At 40.6% G+C, this 8,143-nt stretch overlaps 1 pseudogene; it reads left to right on the top strand.

The window, feature by feature from the left end:
• The first annotated feature begins 3,704 nt into the window (after positions 1-3,704).
• On the top strand, positions 3,705-5,568 carry LOC111825610 (annotated as a pseudogene).
• The last annotated feature ends 2,575 nt before the right edge of the window (positions 5,569-8,143 follow it).

Genomic DNA, 8,143 nt, shown 5'->3' with positions numbered 1-8,143 from the left:
TTGTAAGCCTAAACCTCATCACCGCAAACTGACTTTTTAATTATGTGGTTCTTAAGAGCCTTTTCTTAAGAGCCTTTGGGCATGTAATAGGACAGACTGTAAATACAGCCGTTCACACACACACACACACACACACACACACACACGCACACACGCATGCTTTGGGAAAATCTAGCAGTAGGTAAAAAAGGTATTCACATTACTTTCACATGATATGAACTTGATAAAGACAAATATTAATCTCTACAAGCCTCAATTTATTTTCCACAAAATACAGATAAAATAGTTGCTGCTTCACAGCTGCTATTTTGCTTTCAAGATTAAATAGATGCTTGCAAAGTGCATAGTACACTGTTTATATGATACATTTAAGCAACAGATATGAAAGCTAATTTTAATGAAAAGAATAATAAATGGAAGTTAAAAGTCTGAGTTAGAGTCCTTTCACTGTCATTAGCTACATGGATGATCTGAGAAAAATCTCATTTTATTAGTTATCTTCAGTTTTCCTGTATGTAGTACCAGATTACATTCAGGATCAAAGAGTCTTAATTTTATTACCATCTAGTTATGATTTGATCTATTAAGAATTCTAAACAACTAGTGTAACTAAGGTTAAGTTATATAAGCTTTTTCATTAGGCTGTTTTTTAAAATTCACATCTGAGAGAGGTTGTGCATAATAAGAACCTTTTATTAATTTACTTATGAAAAGATGTCAAGGATAAGTGTATTTATTCTTATAATGAACTATTCTCAAGTAGCCTTACTCATTTCTTTTTTCAGGCAATAAAAACTATGAACAACCATCCCAATAAAAAAAAACGTTAAAAAAATCATGAAAAAACTGGGGTGGGGTATAAGAAGGCATCCTTTAATTTCTATCAATGACCAGGAATGATAATAGCCAATTCATAGCGGACAACTTTAAAGTTAAAACAGGAACCCTATACATTTAGTACCAATGTAAAATTATACCATGAAGGTTTTGAATGAAACCTGAAAATTTTGAACTTTTTCTTACCTATATGCTAGGGTATGGTGTCTAGAGTAGATCCAGGTAAGAAATCAAATGAAAAAGACACACATTGCGCAATTCCCAATATTGTGAAGATATAATATAAATAAATCTCCTGGAAAAAAAGAAAGCATCAAAGAAACAAAGCTTTGGAAAGAATTGGAAAAAGTCAGTTTTGCTAATAGATAACCCAAAGCTGACACTCATACAATACACTCATAGGTCAAAACACAAAACAAAGAGAATTTTACTTAGAACGGAATGACAGCTAAAAAGAAGTGCATCAAAAATTGTGGAGTGCAGCAATATTGTTTCACATTTTATGTCTAATTATTCAACTTACATTTTAACCATGAAAACATGGGTTATTAAAAAACAAGAGTTGAAAAGTTTTATCCCTCATGATTGTGTTACAAAGCAATTGAAGTCTAAATCTGACAGGTTTCCAAGAGATTTAAAATTTCGCTAATTCATGTATAAATAGAAGTTTCTCAGTTGAAGGGATATGATAACTTCAGATCCAACTATATATATATATGTGTACAGTTTATCTTGTGTTTTGTTTTGTTTTGTTTGTTTGTTTGTTTTTTAGGAAAAAGAAATTGTAAAAAAAAAACCCACAAACTGTACATTTGACTTAAGAGAACATGAAAATTGAAAACTGAATCCTTGACCAAGCTTTTTCTCTTTCGCTTGGGAGGAGCCAGTCCTAGAGATTACAATGACATCATCAGTCATTGTAATTGATGGAGTTGCTAAGATAACATTCTTTACCCCAGTGTAAACACTGATGGATCCTTCGAGAGATGCCTTACATTGCAAGTCTGGGATTTAGTTTATGGGTCTGACAAGTGTGACCTTTAAAATAATGCATTTGCTATAAAAGAAGAAAGAAAACTCTTTATAACTAAAATATATTGGCTACAAGTTTACTTTCCAGCTAGTAATCTGATTACAGTCAAAATAGCACACCAAAATGAAACAGTTTACCTGTGATCAATTTAATGTGGTTATAAAATGCTAATTATGAGAGAAAACACATTCAAGGTTTGTGGTACCTACGTCTATAAAACTTGCAGAGAATCTAACATTCAGTGATGTGTAGCACATATGGGTAAGCAGATGGCTGAAGTATTATTTTTAAAAACAAGACTTTTGCTGACAAAATACAGAACAGGAATGGTGTGATTGGAAACCTAAGAGGATGTTATTTATGAGGTAGTAAACTCATGTTCAGTAATTGGATTCTTGCTAAATTGCAGATAAAAAGGACTTTGGGTAAAATGAGTGTTTGCAGCTACAGAAATGCATGAGAAATTCATCTCACATTATACATACCTGTAATTTTCATCGTACCTCATAACCTTTTACTTCTGCGGCTTGAGGAGGGGAGGTTGTAAGAGAAGGTAGTTTAACTTACCATATCAGGCATGATACGTGGGAAATGTTAACTTATCTCTTCTTTTTTGATACAATTCTGGGGGACAAAAACAGAAAATAATTTAGAATGTGGACATACACAAATTAGATATAAAATATTTTTAAAATCTCTGTACAAAGGCTAAATAAAAAAAACATATCACAAAGCCACTTAACTTGGTCAAAGGGTTCTGGCTTTCAGTTATAAGATGAATAATTCTGGAAATCTAATGTATAGCTTGGTGACTTAATTAATAATACTTACTATGTTCTATATACAAAATTTGCTGAGACAATACATCTTAAGTGTTCTCAAACACACACACACACAAGGTAACTACATAAGGTGATGAATGTCGGTGATTATTTCATAATGTACACATATATCAAATCATCACATTGTATGCCTTAAATATATATAATTTTAATTTGTTTATTATATCCCAAAAACCCTAAGAAGAAATAAATTGTCTATTTTGATGTTCCTTCTTTGAACTTAATTAATACCCTGATTAAATTCCCAATACTTATCATGTTCAACTGAGATTTTCTGGGAACCTGTATGCTGCCTTGAATTTTCTATCACCTGGCTGAACTCAGGGATTATCTCTAGTATTTTATTCTCATAACCAAGTAGTTGGCTTCTCCAATAGTAAGTAGTAACATTTTTTTCTGAATAAATAAATAAAACCCTATTACTCAATTAATAAATGTTAAATTTTCACATTTAAAATTGCAGTATTTTTTGGATGGAAGTTTAACTTTTATTTGATAATAACCATTTTTAAGAAAAGAAGTTTTAATATTCTATGATGAGAGTTAGCTTAAATCTCAATTTTCCTGCTTGTGGGTGAATTAGATCTGTATTATCATGGAACTATGAGGTATAAATTACATTTGAAGACATCTAAAGACCAAGTACATAATTTACGTGGTAACCTTTCCAAATATTCATAACTAAGTTTTTGTCATATCTTAATTAAAAAAATTAAAGGTATTCAATTCACTTTCATACACAGTTGTTGTCAAATATCATATTATCTATCCATATACAACCATTATATGTATTACCTATTATATATAATCTTATTACATATAAATTATATCTTCAAATATATATTTCCATACTAAAAGTTTGGCTAATAGAAACATATGTAAATGGTATGCAATATGTAGCTTTTTGGGGGAAAACCAACATTTATTGTGCTCCTCCCACCCCTCATAAATGTATTTCATCAGCTTTTCTCTTTGCTAGGGGCATCACAGACATGGGTGTGATCCTAACTCCCCCTACTGCCGTCCGTATGACCAACTCAGGAGAAGAAGGTGCCTTCTCTGGGACAAGCTTCCACAAAGTGGGCTGGGCCAGAGAGCAGTTTCATCCAGGCCTCAACACAGGCCAGGTTAGCCAGTAAGGACCCCAGAAGTGTAGTAAACTTAATTTTCTCAAAACAAACAAACAAAAACAACCATACCCCTCCTCCCCACACAAAGACAACAAAAAGAAATAAAGAGAGAAAGAAAGTAAAAACTATTATAATACCTCAGTAGGGCCCTGGCCAGTGTGGTTCAGTTGGTTGGGCATTGTCCCAGACATTGAGGGTTGCCAATTCAATCCCTGGTAGGGGGCATGCAGGAGGCACCTGACTGATGTTTTTCTCTCTCACATCAATGGTTTCTCTCTCTCCTTCTCCTTCCCTCTCGCTCTAAAAATCAATAAAAATATTTCAAAAAGTGAAATGAACTTTGTAATTAAAAAAAACACACCCCCTCAAAAGAAACCTCAGTAGTGTCTCAGCACTCAGTATATATATATATATGAGGATCACTAGAAAATAGTTTAAAAGACAACAAAACAACAAGGTCACCTCCAGGTGATGGTTCAGAAATAGGGTGCCAGCCTTGCCCCCCAAGCAGACTAGCAGTGCCCGGTGGAGGAGGTTGAGCTCTCAGCAGAGAGAAGCACCGCGGCAGCACCACGGACAGCGACCGGCAGCACCAGCAGGCTCCCTGGTTGGGGAAACTTCCATGCACCCTGCAGACAGGCCTGTTCCTGGTGAGGGAGAGCATCAGCTACCCCAGGGATTACACACTGTGTGTGCTATGAAGCAAGGCGGAGCACTATTACATTAGCCCATTCTGTGCCAAGGTACCAGCACAGCAAGCTCAGCAGTGACAAGGAGGTGCCCTTGGAGAAACCCATGCTGCTGGTGGATCATCACTACCCCTCAGACACCATAGACGCTGTACGAGCCTCATCAGGTCAAAGGTCATAGAGGGCACAGTGCGGGCTCAGGATGAGGTCTCTCATAGGAGCTGGGCGCTGACCATGACGAACCTGAAACTACTGCAACCACTGGGAGGAGGAAATATGGGGACCTGATGCTGGAAGTGACCGAAGAAAACACATTCTCTCTACAATGCATTAAGGGTTGACGCCACTGCTCAGGCCTTTCTTGCTGAAGCCTTGGCCATGACACAACTTTGGCATGGTGCCACGTGTGGCTTCTGGGTGTGATTGTGGAGGAAAGAGGTGGGCTCTGCTTTAGTCACTGAGAACATGGAGGAGGAGAGCCTGGTGGATTTTCTGCAGGGGCAGAGTCTATTGATGCTGCACAGAGACTGTCTACTCAAGTTCTCAGTGGATGTCTTCAAGGTCATGGAATATCTGGAGGGCAACAACTTCTGGACTGAGACCTGTCTTTCCACAATTTGCCAGTGTCCTGGAACTAAGTGGCCAATGACAGCAACTTCAACCTCATCAAGGAAGTCTCTAGCACAGGGACAAAGACAGGCTTCAGGTCAAAGTGCACAGCACCTGAGGCCATGAGAGTGAAGGTATTCTCCACCAAGTCTGAAGTGTAGTTTCCTTTTCTGGGGAATCTACTCCTTTGGGCCAGTGTTTTATTCAAGACTAACCTTTAAAGACATTGGCCCTTAGGTGCAGAAGGGATGCACACTACAAGATGGATGTCCCGATGGATGCCCACTTGCAGGCTAAGGGTCCTGAAGAACTGCTGGCAGCTGGAAGCCACCATGTGGCCCTCCTTCCTGTGGCTCCTGCAGGAGCTGCCCCTGTTAATGCCAGTGCACAGGTCATGGGCCTGTAAGGACTCAGCCTCAATAGGTTGAGGATCTTGCACCCTCACTCCCTGGGCTCAAACCTTACCCCAGTGGGCATTTTTTCTCTCTCCCAACTTGTGCCCCTTCTTGCCTCCCACAGTCCCTGTCCAAGCCTGGAACCTTCTTTTGTGGACCCAAATGTGGGTCTTCAGTATCCCACTGAATCCTTCAAGAAGGGAGGAGGCTGAGAAGCAGGAGGCACATACACCTACCATGGTAAGACTTCCACTGGCCTCCCATCTCTTATTCTCTTAAGGTTTTAGTCCTTTGCTTTTTAAAAGATTTTTTCCACGTGTTTATTTTTTAAGAAAGTACACAGAAACGAGAATGTTTTCCCCATCCTGCGCGAGAGTTAGGACCATCACCCCAGATTTGTTTCCCATCTGTGTCCCATGTCTCCTTGGTAGTCAGCAGCCGCCTGTATGAACCTGATGATGTCACCATTTGCATGCGCCCCAGGCAGACATCTGGTAGGGGTGTGGAGTTCATGTGCCCTGCCACCCGCCCACCTGTCCTGTACGATGAAATCATAATAAATGACTCCATGAAGGAAAAATGCATAAACATATAATATTAGGAAAAGCACTGGCGTGAATCAACTAGCGAGCAAAACATTATTTGTGCACGTTATTAGTGTAAGCAAACAGCTAAAGCTTATGGATCATAGTTACATTATATTGGAGACTTTTGATCTATATTAGGCAAACCATGCATGTCTGTTCACAATGACCTATTTTTGATACATTCTTTCCAGTAGAAACATCAGCATTGCATCAGCCTGCAGAAGAGCAGGACATTTTTTTTTTTTTTTTTTGGGGGGGGGGGCGGTGGGTGGGTGGGGGGGGCAGTCTGACCTGAGAAACATTGCTGAATACAATATCGTTATTGACATAAAATGACTTTGGAATCAGAAAACCTGGGTGTAAGTCCCATTTCAGCTTCCTACTAAATTGCAAGTTTAGCTCTCAGCTAAATTGATCTGAAGTCCAGTTTCCTCACATGCAAAAATGTCAATCAATATTACCTACTTCACAAGTTGTAGCACTGAGAGAAAATAAGTTCTGCTCTTAAATTGGTGCTTAGCACAAGTGACTTCTCCATAAGAGTAGCTGTTAAGTCACTGATACAATTGTGTTTTACAAAGCTGCTCTAGGAAACCAACATTTGGAAACCATAGTAGGATAGTACACCATGCATATAGCAGACAAATTAAAATGTTCACCGTTACAGAAGATACTTGCTTAAGAACACATATTTTCACATGTGTGCGTGCATATATGCAGATGTAATGTATATTCTCTCAGCACTATAGATTTGTCTATGTAATCAAGATAAGTATTTTCAAAGTTATAGGAGAAATCCCCAGTGGGAAACAACCAAGTTGTACTGAAGCAACAGTTCAAGAGAGGGCAGGTTCAATCCTGTGGGGTCCACAGACAGCAACATGTGTCCAGAGAATTCTCTAGAAGGCTGGCCTTTATTGGAACAGAAGCTGGGGAGATTTTAATCTTGAAGTCTAACTCAAATAAACTAAATAAGGAATACACATAAGAAAAATAGTAGCAATAACTTCTAACCCCCTTTCTCTTTTAGACAACCCATTTTAATCTGTGCCTTAAAGTTTCTGTTTGCATCTTTGTACAAATTATTCAAAAATCTGTTTTTATTTATAAACTAGAGGCCCAGTGCACAAAAATTTGTGCACTCGGGGGCTGGGGGGCACTCAGCCCAGCCTGTGCCCTCTCCCAGTCTGGGATCCCTCGGGGGATATCCACCTGCTGGCTTAGGCCCACTTCTCGGGGGATCAGGCTAAAGCTGGCAGTCAGACATCCCTCTGGCAGCCTGGGAGCCCTCGGGGATGTCCACTTGCCAGCAGGGAGCAGGCCTAAGTTGCAGTCGGACATCCTTAACACTGCTGAGGAGGCAGGAGAGGCTCCCACCACCACCGCTGTGCTGGCAGCTGGCAGCCTGGCTTGTGGCTGAGCAGAGCTCCCCCTGTGGGAGTGAATTGACCACCAGGGGGCATCTCCTGCATTGAGCGTCTGCCCCTGGTGGTCAGTGTGTGTCATAGTGACCAGTCATTCCCAGTCATTCTGCTGTTAGGGTCAATTTGCATATTACCCTTTTATTATATAGGATAGAGGCCTGGTGCACGGGTGGGGGTAATCTGGTTTGCCCTGAAGGGTGTCCCAGGTCAGGGTGGGGGTCCCGCTGGGGTGCCTGGCCAGCCTGGGTGAGAGGCTGATGGCTGTTTGCAGGCTGGTCAAGCCCCCAAGTGGGGACCCTCACCCCATGGGGGTGTGGCCAGCCTGGGTGAGGGGTTGAGGGCCTTTTTCAGGCTGGCCACAGCCTCTTCAGGGTGTGGGGGGGTCTTGCTGGGGTGCCTGGCCAGCCTGGGTGAGGGGCTGATGGCTGTTTGCAAGCTGGTCACACCCCCTTCAGGGTTGGGGGGCGGGTCTTGCTGAGGTGCCTGGCCAGCCTGTGTGAGGGGGATGGATGGCTATTTTTCAGGCTGGCCACGCCACAGGCTGGGAAGCAGGTATCTGGGATTTATTTAACTTCTATAATTAAAACTTTGTAGCCT

Source organism: Myotis lucifugus, unplaced genomic scaffold (genome assembly GCF_000147115.1).
Source record: "Myotis lucifugus unplaced genomic scaffold, Myoluc2.0 scaffold_34, whole genome shotgun sequence".
NCBI classification, from domain to species: Eukaryota; Metazoa; Chordata; class Mammalia; order Chiroptera; family Vespertilionidae; genus Myotis; species Myotis lucifugus.
The sequence above is the reverse complement of the archived record's forward strand: the minus strand, read 5'-3'. Positions and strand labels throughout refer to the sequence as shown.